General features: G+C 35.0%; 1 protein-coding gene across 1 annotated transcript in view; it reads left to right on the forward strand.

Moving 5' to 3' along the window:
- LOC145684646 (protein DVR-1-like) overlaps positions 1–25,059 on the forward strand; it is a 317,851-nt gene that overhangs the window by 101,373 nt on the left and 191,419 nt on the right. The window lies entirely within an intron of this gene.

Consider the following 25,059-nt stretch of genomic DNA (forward strand, 5'->3'; position numbering starts at 1 on the left):
TTGTATAAATTTTTAGTGTGGATTAAATTTTTAATTAGTCAAATAGATCATGATCTAAATATTTTTGTTTTAATGAGAGATTGAAAGTTAAAAATTTTTTAAAGAATTTTTAAATTTTAGATATTAAATAATTAAATAATAATTTGAATTTTCAAGTAAAATTTGAGAATGGTTTATATTTGAAGTGAAATTGAAATTGTGATATGTGAAGTGTTTGAATGTAATTGTATGAGAGTGTTTCATTATATTTATACCTATTTTTGTTATAAATTTTTTATGAGTTTTCAAGCGAAGAAATTAATGATGTGGATGGTTCCTGGTAGTCATACAAAAAAATCCTTCAGAGATTTTTTCCTTGGAGGGGAAGAAATGTAGCATGCTCAGCAATATTGACTTAAAGCTGCCTGTACTTTGGAACACCCTGTATATTTTGGTCTCTGGTTGTGAAACGAAAATATGGACTAATGGCAAGAAAATGAAGAAAAGAATGATCTATAATCTCTAGGTGTATAAATTATTCCTATTTTGTATTTCCTCGTTTGAGAGAATTTATTGTTTTTGCTTTTTTTAAAAAGCAATGTTGTAGAAGCGAGTTTGTTTGTAACAAACTAAAGGTTATATCGTGTGACGTAGTGTCTGGTCGTTTGCGCGTGGGCAGCTGCCTCGCTTGTGAGCGGAAGCCGAGAGCCAAGCAGTTGCTGCGTCGAACGTCCATCTGGTAGTACCTGACTTTTGTATCTGGTCGAATGTTAACGGAATATGGAGGAATAGAAAGTTTGAAGTTTAATTTTTCTCTTCCTTTATATTATACCGGATCGGAAGAATACGAAGTAATTATAAGTTATACGTTTGGCGCACTCTAGAAACAACGGATTTCCTACCAAGTTTCTTCTATTAACTGCACTAATTATAAACGGTAGAATCGAGTAGAGGTGATTGAGGACAGACGATTCCAATGGAAAAATTCCAAACTGCTCTATTCTGCCATTGGAATCGTCACGAGCGAGGCAGCTGCCAACGCTCAAACGACCAAACACTACGTCATACGATATAACCTTGAGTTCGTTACAAACTCGCTTCTACAACACTCGCTCTTCTTCTCATTATATAAAGATTTTACTTTTTTTCTTTTTTTAAAAAAACAAACACAATAGATTCTCTCAATCGAGGAAATACAAAATAGGAGTAATTTATACAACCAGAGATTATACATTTTTCATTCTTTTCATTCATTGTTTTAGTCATTAGTCCATATTTTCATTTCACATCCAGAGACCAAAATATACAGGGTGTTCCAAAGTACAGGCAGCTCCAACTCAATGTAGTATAGCATGCTACATTTCTCCCCGTATAAAGAAAAAAGTCTCTGAAGGATTTTTTGTATGGCCACCAGGAACCATCCACATCATTAATTTCTTCGCTGAAAAACTCATAAAAAATTTATAACAAAAATAGGCATTAATATAATGAAACACTATCATACAATTACATTCAAACACTTCACAAATCACAATTTCAATTTCACTTCAAATTTATACTGTTCTCAAAATTTACTTGAAAATTCAAATTATTATTTAATTATTCAATATCTCAAATTTAAAAATTCTTTAAAAAATTTTTAACTTTAAATCTTAATAAAATTTAAACATTTAGATCATGATCTTTGTTACAAATTAAAAATTCATTCTACACATTAAAAATTTATACAAAATTCGTACAAATTATATTAAATTACCAGAAATTAAAATATATTATTTGAACTGACATCTTACTCCCTTTACATTTATTCTTACCCTTACTCTCTAATTCATTTTCCAGAAAGCGACGAGAAAAATCTTCTGATTGAATTATTGGAAATTCTAATTAAACATTTCTTCTTGGGAAATACTTCTTTACATCCGACATATAAATTCTCTTATATGAGTCTCGAGAATCATCAGTATCAGTAATCAAAAGGGTGTTAGGGGTCAAAAACTTCCGAATAATAAAAGGTCCTTCCCACTTAAAACTCAATGATTTCGCTACCATATCGGCAAGGGAGGACTTAACATGAGATTTTATCAATACTTGGTCATTGACAGAAACCACAACTGGACCTCTAATTTTGGATAATAAAGATTTCCTCTTTAACCATGCCTTTTCATTATTCTCAAGAGCATTGTGCCATAAATCAGCATTCTTATGCTTAAACAATTCTTGGTCACAAATCTTCCATTTCAATTCTAATGGGGTGTTCAAGGGACGTCCAAAATATAATTCGTATGGAATCGATTTGAGACCAGAATGCTCGCATATATTTAAAGTACATTCTAACACAGGTACAAAATTAGACCACTGTTGTTGTTTTTCAGCACAATAAGCTCTTAATGATGATTTCAAAATTTTTATGAATTTTTCCGATAAGTTAGCCTCAGTATGGTATGGACTAATTCTAATATGTTCTATTCCTAGTCCAAATAGAAAAGATCGAAAATGGGCAGATATAAAGACTGATGCATTATCAGTAGACAAGGATTTCGGAATTCCTAGCCTACTAAAAACATCCATTAACCTATTACAGATGACAGTAGAATTCAAATTTCTTAATATTGGTAAAAGTCAAACAAAAAATTTCCGACGATCAATGAATTCTAATGCGGGTTCGGAAAAACAGAATATTGTACCTTCTCAATTAGACGAACAGTAGCTACCTTTGTTAATGTTCGCGTTTATAACGAATTAATTCGCGCTTGTTTAGATAGCGGGTCGTCTTATAATTTACTTACTTTTTCGGTTGTTAAACGTTGTGGGGTTGCGCATTATCTTGAAGAAACCACTCCAATTATAATTCGTGCACTTTTGGGATCATTTTACGAATCCAGTAAGGAGATCAAACTTACTCTAAATTTTTTCTGGTTGGTTCGAGCGAGTTAGGTTTTTGGTTGCTAATGTCTTGCCGTGTGATTGCCTTCTGGGAACTCCATTTCTGAAAAGTACCTCTTCGAGTATGGACTTTGTTCCTGGAAGATTGAATTTGCGTAAAAATCGCAAATCAGTTATCCTGTATTTCAGAGACGATACATAATCCTTTCAGAATTCGATTTCGGGATTTAAATCAGTTGATCGTGTTGACCATCATGGAGGGGGAGAAATGTAGCATGCTCTGCTATATCGAGTTGGAGCTGCCTGTATTTTGGAACACCCTGTATATGCTGGTCTCTGGATGTGAAATGAAAATATGGACTAATGACAAGAAAATGAAAGAAAAGAATGAAAAATGTATAATCTCTAGTTGTATAAATTACTCCTATTTTTGTATTTCCTCGATTGAGAGAATCTATTGTGTTTGCTTTTTTTTAAAAAAAAAGAAAAATTAAAATCTTTAGATAATGAGAAGAAGAGCGAATGTTGTAGAAGCGAGTTTGTTTGTAACAAACTCAAGGTTATATCGTGTGACGTAATGTCTGGTCGTTTGCGCGTGGGCAGCTGCCTCGCTCGTGAGCGAGAGCCGAGAGCCAAGCAGTTGCTGCGTCAAACGTCCATCTGGTAGTACCTGACTGTTCTAACTGGTCGAATGTTAACGGAGTATGGAGGAATAGAAAGTTTGAAGTTTAATTTTTCTCTTCGTTTATATTATACCGGATCCTAAGAATACGAAGTAATTATAAGTTATCGGTTTGGCGTACTCTAGAAACATCAGATTTCCTACCAAGTTTTCTTCTATTAACTGCACTAATTGGGAACGGTAGAATCGAGTAGAGGTGATTGAGGACAGACAATTCCAATGGCCGAAAGAGCAGTTTAGAAATTGGTAAGTACAAACCTAGTTGTAGTTTTTAGAACCTAAAACCCTGGTAACCTTGGTTTAGTAAATTAATTAACAGTTTGACTAATAAGTTTTCCTGCTAACGCTAGTAGAAGTAGCTATTAGATTAATAATTACTAGATTTAGGACTTGGTATGAAAATCGTTCGTAATTTAATTTCGAAAGAAAGTTGCATTTAGCGTCCCATTATAGTCATTTTGAGATTTGTATTGAGAGATTGATTTTTCGACGTCGAATTAATTTTCTTGTTTCTTGCTTTGCATATTTAGTAGTTTTGTAGTTTTCGAGTTATATTGTATTTAAACTTGTTTCGTTAAGTAGTGGTCGCTTTTGACTAAGTTTTTGACACTTTCTATTCCGGTTAAATTTTCATTCACCGTTGAAATTGTTATTAGCGTTTGGATTGTCCTTGTTTGGAATTATTTATTTAATCAAAGTGTATTTAACTACTATTTTTCAAGCAACTTTCACTTATTATTCAATTGCATTCAATCACGTTTAAATAGTTAATTGATTGTAGTAAAAAGCAAATTGAATATTTTCTTTCATTTAAAATAATATCTAGTTGCTAAATCTTGATAACCTTGCATGTTAAATTGGGAGATTTGAAGCCTGCATTATTTGGGGGATTCCTTTTTTTATGCCAGATATCAGAACCGTGTCAAAAGATAGTTTGGGTAAACTTAATCATTGCTTATTTGTCTTGAATAGAATTAAGATAGGTGTCAAACAATCCTCGGCACAAGGTTCGTTACATTAATATATTTTTATCAATGACACTATTACTACTAAAACTTTTATTATTATTATTATTTTTATTATTATTATTATTATTATTAACAACACTGTATATAGCCTACCCAACCGACTCGGCTAGAGCCCTCGGCTCAGTTGAGCCCAACCGAACAGTTGGCTCATCCCAACCAAGCCAGCTCGAGCTGATGGTTCACCCCAAGGAGCCCACTCGAGCAATTTTCTCAGTTGAGTCGTGCCGAGCTGAGCTTGTTATAAAAAATCTCTTGTAGTCTCGCTGTCGAGACGATACGAGATACGAGCAGTGTCCCCTCTCGTGAGCAACACTAAAAGTATTCCATATTACTGCTTAGCTTACATTTCTCATGGTTTTCGCTTTCCTATAATCAGGCCATGATTTCAAAACGAGTTAAAACGAGCCATTTATCAAACTCGACTGGACTAAAAACTCGACGCGAAAAATTGAAAATTGTATCGGCTTGGAACTCGACTCGAGAATATTACCTTTGACTTGACTCGAAACTCGACTTGAATTCGAGTCGAGTCTAGTTTTAGCTTGACTCGTGCTCATCCCTATGCGTCAGAAAAATGGTTGCTTATTATTATTCTGCTAAACTAATTATATAATAATAACAATTTTGTTATGTAAAATTAAAAATACAGAATATAGAGAAACATTACACTACAACTAATAAAGTGAGAACACATGAACTGGGGGTGAATCAAAACTTGCCAGTAACTCTAAAATCGATATATGCTTTTTAAAGCTAGTTTCAAACTCGGACTCTAGGATAAGCAAACTGATCTGAAAGAACTCCAATATTACATGCCATTAGCAAACTATTTTCTAGTAATAAAGTAGACCTGCTCACCAGAACACAGTTTATTCATATTAACCCCTTATAGTATATCGTTAATTATGGCACGCTAGTTGTTGATAAGTATTTTCCGCCGGGGCACTTCAGACACTTTACTTTTAAATTCTGTCCACCATCATCCTCAGCTCTTAAGAAAAAATATTCTTTCAAATGCTCGGACGGTAAAATATTTTCGTTCTCCATCTTTAAAAAAACAAGACCAATCAAAGTAAAGTAAACTACCAGTATCATTGCACTCCTAGTTCACTCACTAAATGTATTGGTTTGGAGCTGTCAAAATCTACGACAAAATCTTCCAGGTGCTTGCAATCAGTACACGTGATTTCCCTGAGGCTGTCCTCATCTTCCAAAAACAGCAAGTGGCACTACGAACTTACCTGTTTCTCTGTGTGTCGGTAACTGTCGGTCACTGATATAGAACAGAGGGGGGCAAGAGTACGTGGGTGGTAAGGATACGATTCCCTAAAACCAGGTGAATATATTCGCGTATGGCAATAATGCGTCATGTGGAGTTTGATGTTAATGGCGTCTAGAACCTAAACAAGTTTGAGTGTGCTGCGGCAAACTACAAGCTTTCTAGGTAATTATTTATGTTTTTCTAATAGTTTGATATAATATTGGGACATAAGTAGTTAATGAATAACTTACACAATTTTTTAACAATTTCAAAGTACTATAAAGCGTTAGTTTCTAACATATCCATTGTTTGACAGGATGGAGTAAATTGACTTTCTTCCAACAGTTGGCTGTACAACATCACGGGAAAGTCAATTGTGTAGTGAGGGGGCAAGGGTACGCAGATACCGACGGCGCAAGGGTACGCGTGCGTACTTTTGCCCCTTCTGTTCTCTGAAAAATAATCCAATTTGATTTAGATCTAAAACCAAAAAAGAATGTAGATTCCGTTGTAATAGAGAGTGACGGCAAACTTTACGAATACTGGTTCCCATATGTAGCCTCTAACGTTAAGAATTCTGAAGAATCTTTATATTTTCTTATGTACGAAGGATAAATTGTTATTCTAAATACCAGTCCTTACATAAAATATCTAAGGTGGTGTTTGAGTTTTCGAAACAGATAAACGTGTGAGATAGTTAAATCTGCAGTTATTGAATAACGTTACGCTTGCTTATTTTATTCAGGTTTCAGAAATGCTACGCTTTGTCCTCTTTTATCTTAAATGTCAGTAGTTTTCAGTAATAAATTTCAATAGGCCTTATGCAGAGTCGTTCTGACGCGTGATTGGTGCCATACTAAAAAGTTCGATTACCATATGTTTCCTGTAGTAGTTAGTCCTTTAGTAATCATACGTTAAAATGACCCTGCACAAGGCGGTATCAGTCCAATGATTGGTATGGGATCCTATAAAGATATATGAAGCTAACCTAACCTAACATCTGACAATATGTAGCTTCATCAAAGATAGGTCGAGAAGTTTTCAAGTTACCCTCATAGGTGACAAGCATTCTGTAACTGATGGAATAAGCCGAATTTGGAGACATATTTTTATATAGGGTCTAAATAATATCTGACTTTTATGTATCCTATGCATTCCCAATACTGATATAAGGAGAATTAAGGATTTTTCTTTTCTTTTTTTAAATGAGAATCTGCAACGTCTTTAGGCACAATAAAGCCAGTAGGCCTATTTACCGAAGAAATGGAGAACGAATTAGTGGAATATATCACATTACTGGATCAATTCTTCTATGGCTTAACTTTAAAAGACCTAAGAAGAATGGCATACAATTTTGCTGAACGTAACTAGTTGCCCCATATCCTTTAGCCATGCGAATCGAATGGTAGGAAGAGATTGGACAGATTCTTTCCTTCGTAGACATTTAACAATTGCTTTACGACAGCCTTCAAAGACTGGTCTGGGGAGAGCTCGTGGGTTTAGCAAGCCACACGTTGAATGTTTTTTTTAATTGTCTAAAAGATCTTGTAAGAGAAAACGGTTTTTCTCTACGGAATATCTAGAACATGTACGAAACTGGCATAAATACGGTTCCTCATAAAGTTCCAAAAGTCGACTAAAAATCAGTTGTGAATAAAACTGTATCTAGTGATTTTGGAGTTAACATAACAGCTGTTTCCTGGTGAGTGCATTTGGTTCCTATATTCCCCAGATATTTCCCAGAAAACGAATGAAACAAGACTTATTCGATGGCTCGCCGCCGGGTTCAGTGGGAATGATATCTGATTCTGGTTCATCAACTCACAACTTTTCGTATTATTCACACCAACATGTGCGATCAAATTCGGTTACGAAAAAGGTATTGTTACTTGTTGACAATCAGACCTCTCTCATTTCAATCGAGGCTATTGATTTCTGCAGGCAAAATGGGATAGTGATGTTGAGTTTTCCACCCCATACCAGCTATAATTTGAAACCATTAGATCGCTCCTGTTTTTGACCCGCTGAAATCCTGGTATTCAACAGTGTGTGATAAATGGATGATGAATCATCAATCCCGCCTAATTCCAAGTTGCGAGTTTGTTTACTGAGGCTTACTACTAAGCTGCAACCATTGGTGTCCAGCCTTCAAGAATCTGGAGTTGTCCCACTGAATCCAGATGTGTTCACTGAAGAAGATTTTCTTCCCTCTATTGTGGATGTGGTAGACTTAAATGTAGAAGCCAGCTCTAAAGATGGAAGCATTCCTGGAGCAACAAATCAAGCATCAGACCTGAATAGAGCCCATAATCGTTCATCGGATGATTCACTGGAAGTAAAAAGGGGCCCATGCGGCGCATCCAGATCAAGCACTCCTTTGCCAGTTACTCGTCCTCCTCCATCTGCTACCAAACCTTCAAACAGTAACGCTAGATCCTCACTAGAAATAAGCAAGAGCTCATGTGGATTGTCCACTTCAAACACTCTTCTGCCGATTACGAGTTCTCATTCATCCGTTACCAAACCTTTAACCAGTAACGCTGGATTCTCACTAGAAATAAGCAAGAGCCCATGCAAACTGTCCACTTCAAACACTCTTCTGCCGGTTGCTCGTTCTCATTCATCTGTTACCAAACCTTCAACCAGTAACTCTGGATTCTCAGTAGAAGCAAGCGGGAGCTCATGCGAACTGTCCGCATCAAACACTCATCTGTCGGCTGCTCGTTCATCTGTTACCAAACCTCCAATCAGTAAAACTGGATCTTCACTGGAGGTAAGCAGGGGCCCATGTAAACCGTCCACATTATGCACTCCTTTGATGGTTGTCAGTCCTCCTCCGACTGCCACTAAGCTCACAACCAAAAATCTTGATCTTCTCGAGGCCAATCAGAGATTCTGACATTCTCTCCTTTCAAGCAGAACTTACTTCTGAAACGGAACCCTCCTAAGAGCAAAGGCAAACATCAACTTGCACCAAGAAAGCTACAACCGAAGGTAACTCCTCAGGTCAGTGAGGAAGTAGTGTACGTGTGTTCATTATGCAATTTCATCTACAGTGATCCACCAATAGAAGACTGGATCAAGTGCGCAAGATGCCATGAATGGTGGCATGAACAATGCACATCACATGAAGGAGTAGGCACCTTCATCTGTGATAATTGTTAATACTTTTTTGGGTGCGTACTCTTGCCTCTTTGATTTCGTACTCTTGCCCCACATATAGGGGCAAGAGTACGAATTTGAATGTTTTTATTTTATGCATTATAGTTTCTCCAAGGACAGAGGTATATAAAAGTTGAGTTCACATTTCGTAAAGGAGAGTTCAAGTTTTGTATTCCATGTAAAAGTTTTCCGTTGTAACTATTTTTTACCAAAATATATAAGTTTAATTGAAATTTGCGTACTCTTGCCCCCCTTTCCTCTACGTAGTTCATGCTCCATTGTTTCATTCTGAGAAATTCACTTACAGAAAGGAAACATTTGTTTCCGAAAAAAATACATATATTATAATTACTCATCCGAAATGTAACGCGAAAAAAGTAACGCAAACTAGATACGTTACTTAAAAATTTGTAACGAGTTACCGTTACAGTTACTTTGGAAAAAATGTAACGCGTTACTAGGAAACGTTACTTAAAAAGTAACGAGTTACAAGTAACTCGATACTTGCGTTACGTTACTTCCCAAGACTGGCTCAGCTCACTTCTCGGTTTGGGTCGATAGTGAATGAGTTGTGAGCCGATCTGCTCGAGTCGTTGATAATTCTAAACCTGGGCCGAGCAGTTTTGAAGATATTTGGCCAGTGCCCTATAACTTTTAACAATGTTTGGCTCGAGGTCGAATGCTCAACCTAGACCCTCAACCCAAATTCAGAAGCTCGTGGACAATGTCCTTGACTCGTAGACTTCACGACTACCGAGGTTGGAAATCAACTATTTTTTAGTATTCATATATAAACCGCCTATCTTTCATGTTTATACACTGTGTTGTAATAATAATAATAATGATAATAATAATAATAATAATAATAATAATAATAATAATAATAATAATAATAATAATAATAGAAGAAGAGAAAAAGAAGTTGTTGTAGTAGTAGTACCATTGATAATAATTATATTGTCTATGTAAGATACTTGAAGAGAGTACTCGAAACTATACACCAGATTTGGCTCGACTCGACCCGAAACTCGATGCGAATTCGAGTCAAGTTGGAGGAAATTTTTCAAGCCGAGTTCTCGGGTCGAGCTCAAAGATGTCAGTTTCTAGTCGAATCGAGTTTCAAAAGAAAACTTGCTCGAATTCACTTGTGCCCATCCCTACGAGTAACGCAGTATGGCATTTTAGTCAATGTTACGTTGCATTAAAATGTTCATATAGTTGTCAAGTAAAAATTTGTCCTTGCACTTACATAAATCGATTCAGAACCTGCAATAATAATAATAATAATAATAATAATAATAATAATAATAATAATAATAATAATAATAATAATAATAATAATAACGGTAGTAATAGTAGTACGGAAAATTGAAGTAATAAGATATTTTTCACATATTCAATGTTTCGGACCTAAAAGTAACGTGTTAGTAACGCGTTACTTTCGAAGTAAAGTAACAGCTACTTTTTTGAGGCAAGTAACGCGTTACTAACGCGTTACATTTTAAGAGAAAGTAAAGTAACTTGTAACGCGTTACATTTTTACAAGTAACTTACCCAACACTGAAAGGTATTACAATATTAGTCTCCTCATCACTCTTAGTGAGCATGTCAAATGTTTTCTGTGTAGACTTTTGGTTTCCGAGTTATGGATTATACTTTCGGGTTCCAACACAGTCAAAATTTTGAAGAAAGAAAAGAAAAGTGTAAACGTGTAGGTGTATCCTCCTATCATGTACCATTATCATCTACTGCAGAAAACAGTGAGATAGTCGCTGACTGCTGATAACTCCATTTGCTTCGAAAGCATTCAGTTATTGCCATGTCATGTCAATGAGTATTAAGTTGCAACTGCAGGTACTCGATGTTTATCAGGAGCAAACAAGTGGGTTGGGCTAGGCCGGGAATAACAGTAGTGGGACGGACTAGTTTCTATTTAGAAAAATAATTAGGTGAAAATACTTGGGTAGGGTTGCCATTTGTCCCGGAAAATCTGAGAGCGTGACGGAATCGAGATTTACGTCTCGGCGTCCCGAAAATATTTTTCGGGACGCTTAAATATCCCGGATTTCAGCGAAGAAGAAAGGAAGAGAATGTTATAGTTAGCTTTTTTTCACAGCATTAGGTATGTAATTATTCTCTTTAACTTCTGAGTATGACAATTCAAAAGTTGAAAAAGAAATCTTGAATACATAACACATGGATTTAATTAAGTTTACGATTTAACTACTTTGACATTGAAGGAAGCATTCGTTTTATTGGGTCAGGGACTAAAGGTTTTACTGCTCAATCTTATTGTTATTTTTAGTACTCTGTTTCAAACTCCATTTTGCTTCTGAAATATTTTGCAAACTTGCCAATGAATTAACGTTTTTTTTTTTTTTTAAAAAAAAAGATACAACATGAACAGACAAAACATGTGAAAGGAAACATTATACCTTGAATGAGCTTAAAGAGACGCAGAAAGCTACGAAACATAACAGATCCTGAGAAATTAAAAAAGGAAAAGATTTCCAGGGGGACGGGGTAAATCATCTGACTACGTTTGCTTAACTAGCGAGGAGAAGGACTACTAAATGACTAAAAATGTGATTACGTAATACTTGAACAACTCTATTTAATGGAAAAAAGTAAATTAGTATATAACACTTGTTTTCATTTTAAGCATTTCAAAGATTCTCTTAATTTAGTGGCGCCCCGGATTTTCATTATTGAAATATGGCAACCCTATACTTGGGACAAACCTATTAAATATTAGTTTGAGCTTTTTAAACTTTAACTAATTGAATGAATTTTGAATAATTATAATACATATTTCTTAAAATCAAAGGGAGACTCATTATTGACTAAAATGCCACTTTATTTGATATGCTTCTGTATATTGTACATTTGACTTCATTGACAACTACATTCATCTACAATCATGTTCTCCCAGTCTTTCTTCACCGTATTATTGTCGGAATCCGTGAATATGACAGACATTGATCTAAACTTTGATGGAACACAACAGAAGTCCGGAATATTATGATACTTCTCACGGGCAATATGCCGAAGCATAGCATGTGTTGTTATAGTTGGCAATGCGACAGAACACTCTCCATCACAATAGTTTGCGTCATATCCATCAGGAACTATTATATAGTCCAACCCAAGATCTGCAAACTTTACATATAATGAATTTATTTGACATTCACCATTTGTCGACCTCCTCTTTCGCGCATGTTGGTACATGTAAGATTGCACTCTCGACTGAAATTCAATGGGGTCGAAGTGCCTTTTTGATTTCTCATGTAGCATCTTCTTACTGTTATCGTCAGTGTTCAATTTACTTTGGTTTTGTCTTCCACGCCTTTTACTGCCACCGTTTTTACTAGTATTAGGAGAGGATGTGTTGTTATCGTTATCTTCAATAGATTTACCTTTCTTTCTTCGATCATTTTTCAACTCATGATAAATAGTTGCATGTTCCTCAAAGTCATCGTGGTCTTCGTGTGAAGTTTGAATATCATCAACATCGAAATGAGAATCTGAAACAAATAAAGTTTGAAAGAATAATTCAAACAAATTTGGGTTTACAGATATATATATATATATATATATATATATATATATATATATATATATATATATATATATATATATATTTGCGTAACTGCAGTACAATATCAAAAACATTTACTCGTAATAACATTGAAAGATGAAGCTCGTTTCCTGAAATACTAACTTTCAATATTAGCCAGAAAAACATAGCTTTTATGATCTATGAATCATTTTCAATCACTGGTGGTGACATATTTTGTGACGCCGGAGCAGCCAGCAAGATTTGATGCCTCTCTTTCCCCAGCAAGAAAAAAGTGGGATTTTTCTTTTTCACTGAGAAGAAAGAAACTAAGCGATCAAACAACTCGAAAAAAATCTCTCTGACTTGGCTCGAGCATGGGATCGACAACGGCGTGATTTTTGTTTCTTTCTTTAATTTTAGTGGTTTAAAAATATTATTTTATATAATTTCACAAAAGAATCGAGAAAGCAGAGCCGTAGCTAGAGATTTCGGCGCCCGGGGCGAAATAGAATTCAGCGCTTCCCTATAGTCATCGTCAAGATTTTTTTTTCAAATAAGAGAAGTAGTTTTTGTTGTTATGCTGCGCTGAATTTTATTCAAGCTCCTTAGACAGACTATTGTAACAACCAAGAGCGATCACTATGTGTAGGAGCTGTTTCCAAGTTTATTTTGGACTTTTTGTTTAACTTGGGGGGCGCGGTGGCTCAGTGGTAGAGCGTTCACCTCCGCTGCTTCGGGTCCCTGGTTCGATCCCAGCTCGCGGCGTGTGGACTTTGTGGTGGACAAACACCGTGCTCCTGGATTTTCTCGGGTTTCTCCCGTTTCCTCCCACTTTTTTCATTCCACCATTTCACTCATTTCTCATTATCACCGTCTCCTTTAGCCTAACCGGCATAAGCGTGGGACGTTAAACTTAAAGATTTCATTTCATTTATATTTTTTGTTAAACTTCACAAAACTACCTTTGGTTGTATACAAATCCATCTGGAGAAAAGTTATGGAAATTTACAACTATTTACAACGTTTCACACTATCGATAAGACATGAAATTTCAATACATTATGGTAGAAACTATGTGCTTTTAAAATCTTCGAATGGCGACAGCATCAATTTCCAGTAATAATTGTAAACTTTTGTAATTTTGTTTTGAATGTGACACAAATTACCTATCATTACTCATTTCTCGCTCCATGTACGTATTCTAACTCTTGCAGTCCCTGGGTCAAGAATCAAAGTAAACTTCTGGTCGCCCATTTATATATTGCAAATTTCGATCTACAATGTGAGAAAGAATTAACATTGCATAGAAGCCAGTGTGCCGACCACATATCACTCTCTTGACTGTACGCCATATGAGTGTCCATAACCTTCCACGAAACACAGTTTAAATTGGAGGTGGTTTTGATTATTTTCTACTTTCTAATATACAAAAAAGGTTAATTGTAAGGACATCCAAGGAACAATTGGATCTATTATTATTATTATTATTATTATTATTATTATTATTATTATTATTATTAGTAGTAGTAGTAGTAGTAGTAGTAGTAGTAGTAGTAGTAGTAGTAGTAGTAGTAGTAGTAGCAGTAGTAGTAGTAGTAGTAGTATTAACAGTGGTGCCCACCCCCTCATGTCCATGACGCACTCCCCCTCAATTGTCTATCCCTAGGTGTTCTTCCATGAAAAAAAAAACTTTTCGATTAATTTTTACACCCCCTCAAACATATTTATATAGATTTTAACCCTCCCCCCAAATATTTCAATGACGCAGTTTGCGTCATAGCTCCCCCTTGTGGGCACCCCTGGTATTAATAATAGTAATAATAATTATACTGTGCATCATTGTATTCAAATTTATGAACAAAGAATCTCTGACACTAAATTACGATACAAGAACCAAAATTACTTTACTTCCTCGTAAGGTAACCAGTAGGGCAACCCAAAAACATAAAAAGCATAATAGCAATTTTCACATATGGTTGGTACCTTGAACATGGTTGTGGTTGTCTAAGGGTCCAGAAAAAACTAATTATAAAAGCATAATAAAGCATAATTTTAGAAAATAAAGCATAAAGCATAATTTAAAATATATATACCACAATTCTTGGAAAATTCTGTTTAACTGCAAGTTTAACATAATATTAATATTTTTAAAACCAATATTTACAATGCAAAATCATTGAGAACATAAGAATGCAATAATGAAAAACTTATTTTTATTCCTGTAAACTTCTTTCGGTGTAATCCTTTGATGTGGAGAAAAGAAAAAAGGTAAAAGAAGAAGAAAACTTTCCGCCAACAATGAATAGTACACAAGAACTCCACACTATATTGTGATGTGTACATATTGAACTTGAGCACTTTCTGTACTTTTTGGTGGCATGTTTTCCTTTTCCTTTCTGTATACATACACACAAGCGATAGAAAAAACTGACTCGAGTAAAACATATCTCTTTCCAGTGCATTAAGTAGAAAGTTCATTAAATGTTAAAGAAACTGGTTGCATAAAATATTAATAAACAGATCAAGATATTTAGAATATTTAATGTATTGTAAATATTACACATTATACACGATTAATGTAAAACAATGATTGAAATTAACAATAAAGCATAATTTGGGAAAAAAATAAAGCATAATTAAACAAAAAATAAAGCATAATGTGGGTTGCTCTAGTAATCAAGAAAAAATTGTATCCACTGCATATTTGGGTTGAACATCGCAGAAACATGAAATTTCCATATAATATCCACTTCTACCGTATACCGTCACTATATAGTGTGGCCCAAAATTAGGTATACAGTACCGTGCTGATCAGCTCATTGCATTTTTATATCATTTCTCATTGTTATCCATCAGGTACACTTAGTTTCTTTATTATTTGTTTTTAATGTATTTTTCTTATACCTTAAGCTTGGAACAGCCAAAGCAAATAAATTAGAATGTTATACTTCACCAATGCAAGGGTGTATACCTACTTTTGGGCCACCATGTATGCAAAGTAATTATAATCGTAGTTTTGATGTTCTTGTTTTTCTCTAGCTCTGTAAACAAGGATTAGATACAAGTTGGTTTCTCAAATGAGAAGTGACGTTGGTAGGCTATTCATTTGGCAGGATATATTGTATATTGTTCATCGTTATGTATTCTTATTACTACATAGATATATATTATTATCAATGTATATAATTACATTGATATATATTATTACATTGATTTATATTATTATATTGATTTATATTATCAATGTATATTATTGCATTGGTATATATTGCTGCTATTAGTATTGTTCACGAGAGGTAGACAATTATCGTGGTGAAATTTGAGAAAGACACTTCTCTCAACATAAATAGACACACTTCTCGAGACGATACAGCTCTTTCATGACATTTTTTTTTTCAGAGGAAACAGCATCAATCTGGAAATAGCTTTGAAAAATAAAAATAAAAAAGGCATAATAATTCCGTACTTTTACAAGAGAATTGTATTTCTTGATATTTACACCATGTTTGTTTATTTTTTATTGCCGATAATCATTTCCCTAGATATGCACCTAAAGTATCGTTTGTATGAACTATACTTTGGTCACCGCACGGAACAGACAACAGCATCCAGTTATTGATTATTGATGACTTCAAGCTTACTTGCAGTTCAGTGCATTAATGTCGTGCCCGCGTAAGGAAATGGGCATTGCGAATACCACTCATATAGAGACAGGACTTTATCATCCGTAGGGTACATTTAGACAATGTTTGATTCTATGTAGTGTGATCGTTACAGTTTTTGAGTGAAGAGTATTCCAACGTAACATACATTATTCTTTTTTTTAAAAAATATTTCACTTTCTTTTAATTATTTTGCATTAGTATAGTGTAGAACGTTCTTGTGCAACACGCTCCATAGTCTTCATGGAATATTTATGTCTGGAGAATAAAAAGGTTCCAAAATTTAAGTGTTTTATATTAACATGTTGGAATGAAAGTGTATATTTGGTGCGATAGAGCACACAGAAATATTTTGAGATAGTAGTCTGCGATAGTAAATTTGAGACATATTTTGAGATAGTATTATTTATTTGAAATATCAAACGAGAACGTGCTGTACCAGATATCAAAACAGAAATAAAGGAGAGTTTACTGAAGTTATTGTTACCAAACCCCACGTATGTCATGCAGCCCATTTTCTTGTGCAGAGACTCCGGATTAAGAAAGAGTCAAGGACTGCAGAAATCTCTTACCTGTACACACCAATTAAACGACTTTTTGCTAACAACAGCTAAGAGTCCTCCAGATAAGATTGAAGATTTATATTTCTATTTTTTTTTTTACCATAATGCAATGCAATCTTTCAGTTTCTGAACCAAGATTATGACATGTTGGCTAAAGGAATGATGAGGATGAATGAAATGCTGAAGTGAAGGAAGTGGGAGGAAACAGAATAACCCCTGGCAAACCGACGCACACGGTGTTTGTCCACTACAAAGCTCATTTGGCGAGAACTGAGATCTACCAGAGACCTCATACACTAGAACACTCTACCACTGAGCCACCATACGGCCCACTATAGATTTACGATAAACCAGATAGAGCCTAAAAGGTTAACGAATCTCTGAATGGTATTTTCTGAAACATTATCGATGTAAACAGTGGAATCCCGTTCTAAGTTTTGGTTAAATTTTATGAAGTAATATTCTAAGTTTATAACTTAATAGGACAGCGTTAAATTAAATTATATTAATCAGTTTTCTCTTTTATATTTATCTCCCGTTGTTATACTAATATTGCTCTTATGATTGTTTCTTTTAAGCTTTGTGTTTCCTTTTCTTCTTCTTTCATAATATTTATGATTGGAGATCAAATGTCACTTGAAATACACCTACTTTTTTAAAAATTAATGTTCTTTTGTATTTTAATTTCCATTGTTTCCCGTACTATTAATTTTCTTATTTTTCCTTGCGCCTTTACTGCTTCCATCTCAAACAGAATTCTATAGCACGTGCCACCACCAAAGGAAGTCTGTGTTCAACTCCAGTGATGATCACGTTTATTTGGGATCAACATGGAGTATAACTACCTGCTTTCCCGGCAAAGGGACCACAATTAGCCAGTGGCGGCTGGTACTATATGTTGCATGATTGTGCAACCGGATATTTTTTTAATACTAAAGATATTAGGTATTAAAAAAGGTATTAGGTATTAGATATTATATTTTTAGGTATTAAAGTAGTGTATCAGTAAAAAATAAACCTTTGCTCTTGGGCGCAAGACAGTATTGATGCATTTCTAAAAAATTGAATTAAAAAAATTGAAAGAAAGAGAGAGATTTACATTTCCAGTTGCAGCGAGAGTTGCCACTGGAAGCCGTAACGTTGAGCATATAGCGGCGAGCGCCTATCTCTTAACATGAGGTGCCTGTTTGCAGTTGCAGCTCGTTGCGCAACTGGTGTATCGTCAGCTTCTGTAATAGTTACGAATTTCTCCGCTTGGCAGCACTTGACTCAATTGATAGGGTAACATACAGACGCTTGGAAGAAAGAAGTTATTCACAAAACAAACTCACAAAGAACAAATACGCGTCTGGTGGTAGTATTGTTTCTTTCTTTCTTAATATCGGGGGAGTTTTGCCCTCCCAAAGTTGGGTGGTTGTGGTCCTAAGTATTCATTATGATTAAAACAGAGGAATTATCAAAATATAAAATAATTCTGTATTTTAATTTTGTGCTTGTATCGGTGCAGTTTTTAAGAATGTTTACTGCCTCAAAAACTGTCCCTGTTGGTTCTCTTTCAAGCAAGATGTTTTCCTTTTTTCTGGGGGAAGGGCATTGTCACCTTACCAGCCATGAAATCAAGAGATTCCAACATGGAACATCAGGAAGTTTGTATAAATGTAGTCAACGGGACTTAATACTGTATTTATGATATTTCTTCCCACTCTACCCAGTTAAATAATTTGTAATTAATTTCTCATCAATACTTTTTATGGCCATATACTAAAGAAGATGATGGGAATGAATGAAATGTTGAAATGAAGAAAGTGGGAGGAAACACACGTGTACGGTGTTCGTCCAACACGAAGCCCACTAGACGTGACCTGGGATCGAACCAGGGGCTGCAAGTAATTTACAATATAGGAAATAATTTGTGACACTGAAAGAATAATAATCTTACTATGCACAGAAGTATACATATTATTTTTGAGTTTAAGAGGTTGCTTGATTTTGTTTTCACAAAATTTCTCCAATTTAAAACATCGTTACAATTAAGAATTGAAATAAAGAAGACACAATAGTCAAATATACATATAATATGATGTACAGAATGAATGGTAAACCAAATCAAATCAAATGAACATTGATAATAGCAGAAATATCTAGTCCTTGCAATTGCAGTTCGTTCTTTTTTCTACTTTGAGATATATACCTACCATTCCCAATAGAGAAATTCCTATATTCAAGATATTTTCAGCATCAAATTCAGTGATTTCGAATTCACGGTTAGTTCCCATCGATTGAAAACTAACAAATCATTCCAAATATTAATATTTAGTAAATCATGTCTCGAAGGAGAAAAAGTCCTATCACTGGTCTAATTCCTAGCTCTGTGTCTTTCATGCACATGATCCCGTGTTCGATTTCCGGCGAAAAGCATAAAAAAATAATCTCAAATCATTCACTTTCAATAATCATGTCTTCTTTAGCCTAATTTGTTGGAATGTTAAACTATTTTTTTTAATTATTATTTTCGAAGGAAAACATTTTAGATTTCATGCTTCTTTATAGTAGAACAGCAGACAAAAATACGTGGTTACTGAAAATGGACTTTTTGTCCCTTATATTCATACAAAGAAATACTAACAAAATACGTATTGTCGGAGAGACAAATTTCTGTATCCTAAAGAAAATAAAGCGGAAAATATTTGCGGTAGCGATGCTTTTTATTCAGAAAAACTTGGCGAGTAGAATTTCGGATTTCAATGAAGTCATATAAAAATTTGAAGTTCGAAAAGAACAAAGAAATACCTTTTACTTTAAAATAATGCATAGCTTATTTAATTAAATAATTTTTGTTTAACTGCTTGCTTGAATATATGCAATTTCCTTCCTCTTTTCTTCTTTTGGGTTAACGCCATCATTCATGGCTTACAGCACATACTATATATTTAATTTATCTCTCGTTCAATAACACGAGTGGAGAAGTTTTGTACCTGAGCAGTGTTGGGTAAGTTACTTGTAAAAATGTAACGCGTTACAAGTTACTTTACTTTCTCTTAAAATGTAACGCGTTAGTAACGCGTTACTTGCCTCTAAAATGTAACTGTTACTTTACTTTGAAACTAACGCATTACTTTTAGGTCCGAAACTTTGAATATGTGGAAAAAATCTTATTACTTCAGTTTTTCGTACTGCTATTACTACCGCTATTATTATTATTATTATTATTATTATTATTATTATTATTATTATTATTATTATTATTATTATTATTATTATTATTATTATTATTATTGCAGGTTCTGAATCGGTTTATGTAAATGCAAGGGCAAATTTTTACTTGACAACTATATGAACATTTTAATGTAATGTAACATTGACTAAAATGCCATACTGCGTTACTCGTAGGGATGGGCAGCAGTGAATTCGAGCAAGTTTTCTTTGAAACTCGATTCGACTAGAAACAGACATCTTTCAGCTCGACCCGAGAACTCGGCTTGAAAAATTTCCTCCAACTCGACTCGAATTCGCATCGAGTTTCGAGTCGAGTCGAGTCAAATCTGGTGTATAGTTTCGAGTACTCTCTTCAAGTATCTTACATAGACAATATAATTATTATCAATGGTACTACTACTACAACAACTTCTTTTTCTCTTCTTCTATTATTATTATTATTATTATTATTATTATTATTATTATTATTATTATTATTATTATTATTATTATTATAACACTGTGTATAAACATGAAAGATAGGCGGTATATATATGAATACTAAAAGACTAGTTGATTGCCAACCTCGGTAGTCGTGAAATCTAGGAGTAAAGGACATTGTTCACGAGCTTCTGAATTTGCGTTGAGGGTCTAGCTTGAGTATTCGGGCTCGAGCCAAACGTTGTTAAGAGTTATAGGGCACTGACCAAATATCTTCAAAACTGCTCGGCCGGGGCTTAGAATTGTCAACGATTCGAGCAGATCGGCTCACAGCTCATTCACTATCGACTCAAACCGAGAAGTGAGCTGAGCCAACAACTCACCCAACCAAGTCGGCTAGAGTCGAACCGAGCAGATGGCTTATCCCAACCAAGCCAGCCGATGGTTCCCCCAAGCGAGCCGGCTCGAGCCATCGGCTCAGTGAAGCCGAGCCGAGCTAAGCTTGTTATAAAAAATCTCTTGTGGTTTCTCTATCGAGACGAGACGAGATGCGAGCAGTGTCCCCTCTCGTGAGGAACACTAAAAGTATTCCATATTACTGCTTAGCTTACATTTCTCATGGCTTTCGCTTTCCAGTGTAATCAGCCCATGATTTCAAAACGAGTTAAAACGAGCGAACCACTTATCAAACTCGACGCCAAAAACAGTGAATCGGTTCGGAACTCGACTCGAGAATATTACTTTTGACTCGACTCGAAACTCGACTTGGATTCGAGTCGAGTTTTAGCTTGATTCGTCCCCATTCCTATGCGTTAGAAAAAATGGTTGCTTATTATTATTCTGCTAAACTAATTATATAATAATAACAATGTTGCTATGTAAAATTAAAAATACAGAATATAGAGAAACATTACACTACAACTGACGAAAGAGAACACATTAACTGGGGGTGAATCAAAATTGCTAATAACTCAAAAATCGATACATGCTTTTTAAAACTAATTGTTCCAAACTCTATAATCAACGGGACTTTAGGATATGCAAACTGATCTAAAAGAACCCTAATATTACATACCATCAACATTACATCAATAAAGTAGGCCTGCTCATCAGAACACCGTTTATTCATATTAAACCCTTACTGAATGTCGTTCATTATGGCAACCTAATTGTTGATAAATATTTCCCGCCGGGGCACCACTTTACTTTTAAATTCTGTTCAGCAGTGGCGTACTTACGATTTTGTTTCGGGGGGCCTTTGCCTGAAAATGTGAACATTCTGCAAGATATTTTTATAGTTTACTATAGTAAGTAAGATTTCGGGGGGGGGGCTTAAGCCCGGAAACCCCACCTCTAAATACGCCACTGCTGTTCACCATTATCTTCAGCTTTTAAGAAAAAGTATTCTTTCAAATGTTCGAACGATAAAATATTTTCGTTCTCCATCTTTATAAAAACAACACCATGCAAAGTAAAATAGACTACCAGTACCATTGCACTCGTAGTTCACTCACTGATTGTATTGATTTGGAGCTGTGAAAATCTAAGACCAAATCTTCCAGGTGCTTGCAATCAGTACACGTGATTTCCCTGAGGCTGTCCTCATCTTCCAAAAGCAGCAAGTGGCACTATATTTTGTTATGTAAATAAACAAATCAAATTGTATCTATGAATGTATTTGCAAGCCTACCAACGTAAAGTTCGTAAGGCGAAACGGGAAAAAGCACATCGAGATTTCCCGTTCCGCCTTGCATTAAGATGAAAAGTGATAACAGGTTTTACATGCAAATTTCATTGCTAGAGGTCATAAGGCGAAACGGTAAAAGGCGAACAGTGCAGGAATTGTCGATCGGTGACATCGTTCATGCTCCATTGTTCCATTCTGAGAAATTCACTTACAGGAAAGAAACATTTGTTTCCGAAAAAGAAAGTATACGTATGTCATAGCGCTATGCATATATTGTAGTTACTCATCCGAAATGTAACGCGAAAAAGTAACGGAAACTAGGTACGTTACTTAAAAATTTGTAACGCGTTACCGTTACAGTTACTTTGGAAAAAATGTAACGCTTACTAGGAAACGTTACTTATAAAGTAACGCGTTACAAGTAACGCGTTACTTCCGTTACGTTACTTCCCAAGACTGGGAAAGAGTGACTGTTTTAGGTGAGACTGAAATTCAGGTAAGTTTTTTTTTTTTTTTGTTTTTTTTAATCATCCACTTTGCACCAAGGCATGCAATCATGATGAGATGGGTGATAATGGTGAGGAAACGGGAGAACCCTGAGAACACTCATGCACGCGGTCTTTGTCCACCACAAAGTTAACTTGGCGCGAACTGGAATCGAACCAGAGACGCATGCACTAGACGTGAACGCTTTACCATAGCGCTTCCCGGTAAGGTTTTCAACACTATTAACGTTTTACCAAGCTTTGTTAGGAAATGTATTGATTTCTCACTTAGGGAGAGAGGATAAGAAAAAATCTACAAATCTACAACAATTACTTTTTAAGAAAACAGAGAAATTTAAAGTAAATAAACAGTCCTGCGAGCTGGGAATGTAAATACCACTGGCGCAAATCCCTGGGGAATGAGGGGGACATGTTCCCTCCAATCTTAAAACTGAGGGGAACTGCCCCCAATAATCTGATTTGAAATGTGTTTTTCGGTGAGAAATGTGATGATTTGTGTCCGATTGCCACAAAGGAAAGTGCAATTAAATTGATGTCCCCCCAGAATAAGCCTCAAATCTGCCGGCCTCCCAATGTTGAAGACAACTCTGCTCCCCTGATTCTCCACAGCATTGTTTTTCAACTTCAAAAATATTTTGAACATTGCTTAGAAAAAAATATGGGAACGGTCTTTCCCGACCCACCCACCCAATATTGAAGACAGATTTGCGCCGCTGGTAAAGACACCTGTATTATCCACAAGAAGAGCAATACAATGGACTCAAACAAGATATAAGAGAATTTTAAATGAAATTTTAATAAATGTATATATTTAGAACTATAGTATTAATAGTTACCTAACATTAATTAAAGTTAAATAGCTATAATTACCTTCTAGCAGCCTTAATTTGGAAATTTTTAGCTTTACTATATGATTCCGATCGAAAGCGTGTTAGTATTATATTTTAATTGTGTTTATTGTGTATATATATAACTTTATTTATTAAGAAATTGGGGGAAAAGGTTTGATTTTTCTTTCACTGTATCTTTTGTAGGTACGAAATCAATAAAATTAGAACAATGAAAATGTGAGAGTACAAGAGATCGTATTCCAGTCTATAGCTTACTGTATCGGTATACTGTCCAGACTCACCCTAATTCAATGTTCACGACAGCGCAGAGCCAATGGGGGAGGAACTAAAATTGTATGATAACTCACCGGCATTATAGGAGTAGAGGAAAGGTTCGATTGCCAGACAAGTCTAGCATTTTTTTCTCTTTGAATTTTATTGAATTCGTACTTAAAGCATAGAGTGAAAAAAGAGTGTCTCCAATTTCTAAATAGATAAAATTATACGAATATTGTACACAATAACCACATTTCAACTCTTATTAATATGACCTTCGATTAAAATAATCGGATGAATAAAGATAGGAAATTAGGACTACTAGAAAGACATCATATTTGCATTTTGAATTTAATGGCACATATTATTTATAAACTACGTCAAGGTGGTGTATGCATACACTGCTAATGTTGGTAACTATTCTATGCCTATGGATCTACTGCTTATATTGGTGAATTCTTTAGGTGGATAGTTACACTGCTGGTGAATAGTTACATTATCCTGCCAGCGAGAGTAGGTGTCACTGCAAGCGCGACGAACTTGATACGCTTGTTTTTCCACGTAGTTACCAATCTTGCCGTTAGGCTATGTGATCTGTGGATATGGTAACTATGAAAGATAGAACAGAACGAAGTGCCATCTTGTATAGAATGAAAGTATAATGTTTTAATGTGACAAACAAGATCTATATATGTTGGAAGTGAATATATATATATTCAAAAGTGCATAATTATGTTGTTTGATTCACGATAATCTCGTGAACTGTATAAATATACATTTCGAATCAGGGAATGTAACGTAACGATGATAAATAACGTTACACACCTTCCTACTTGTTGGTGCTAAGTTGAAATACCTGTAACTATTTCTACATCCATCAAGAGTTTATTTTTTACAGGAAATTTGACTAACAATATTATGAAATGAATTAGATGTTATCAAAACATTAATAAAAAATATGAACATGATATTATCTACTACGGTAAAATACTTAGGGCCTTATGCAGAATCGTTTTACTGTATGATTAGCGTTATACTAAAGGCCTGACCCCCGCAGGAAATACAATGTTAGTCGAACTCTTTAGTATGACACTCATCGCGCGTCAGAACGACTCTGCATAAGGACCTTAGGATCCACGGGATCAAGTGCAGCACCTCTCACTGCTTTGACATCTACCAAATTTCAGGCATCGTCATCCTTACCTTAAACTGATCCATTTGTCATTCGCACCCTCAGAAAGAATTTTGCATAGGAAGCAGAGATGTAATAGAGGGTATACGGCGTATACCCACCTCTAATTTTTGAAAACTATCGTATAGCCACCTAAAATTTAGGAAGTACGCG

This window comes from Thermobia domestica, chromosome 5 (genome assembly GCF_964235325.1).
Source record: "Thermobia domestica chromosome 5, izTheDome1.hap1.1, whole genome shotgun sequence".
Lineage (NCBI taxonomy): Eukaryota > Metazoa > Arthropoda > Insecta > Zygentoma > Lepismatidae > Thermobia > Thermobia domestica.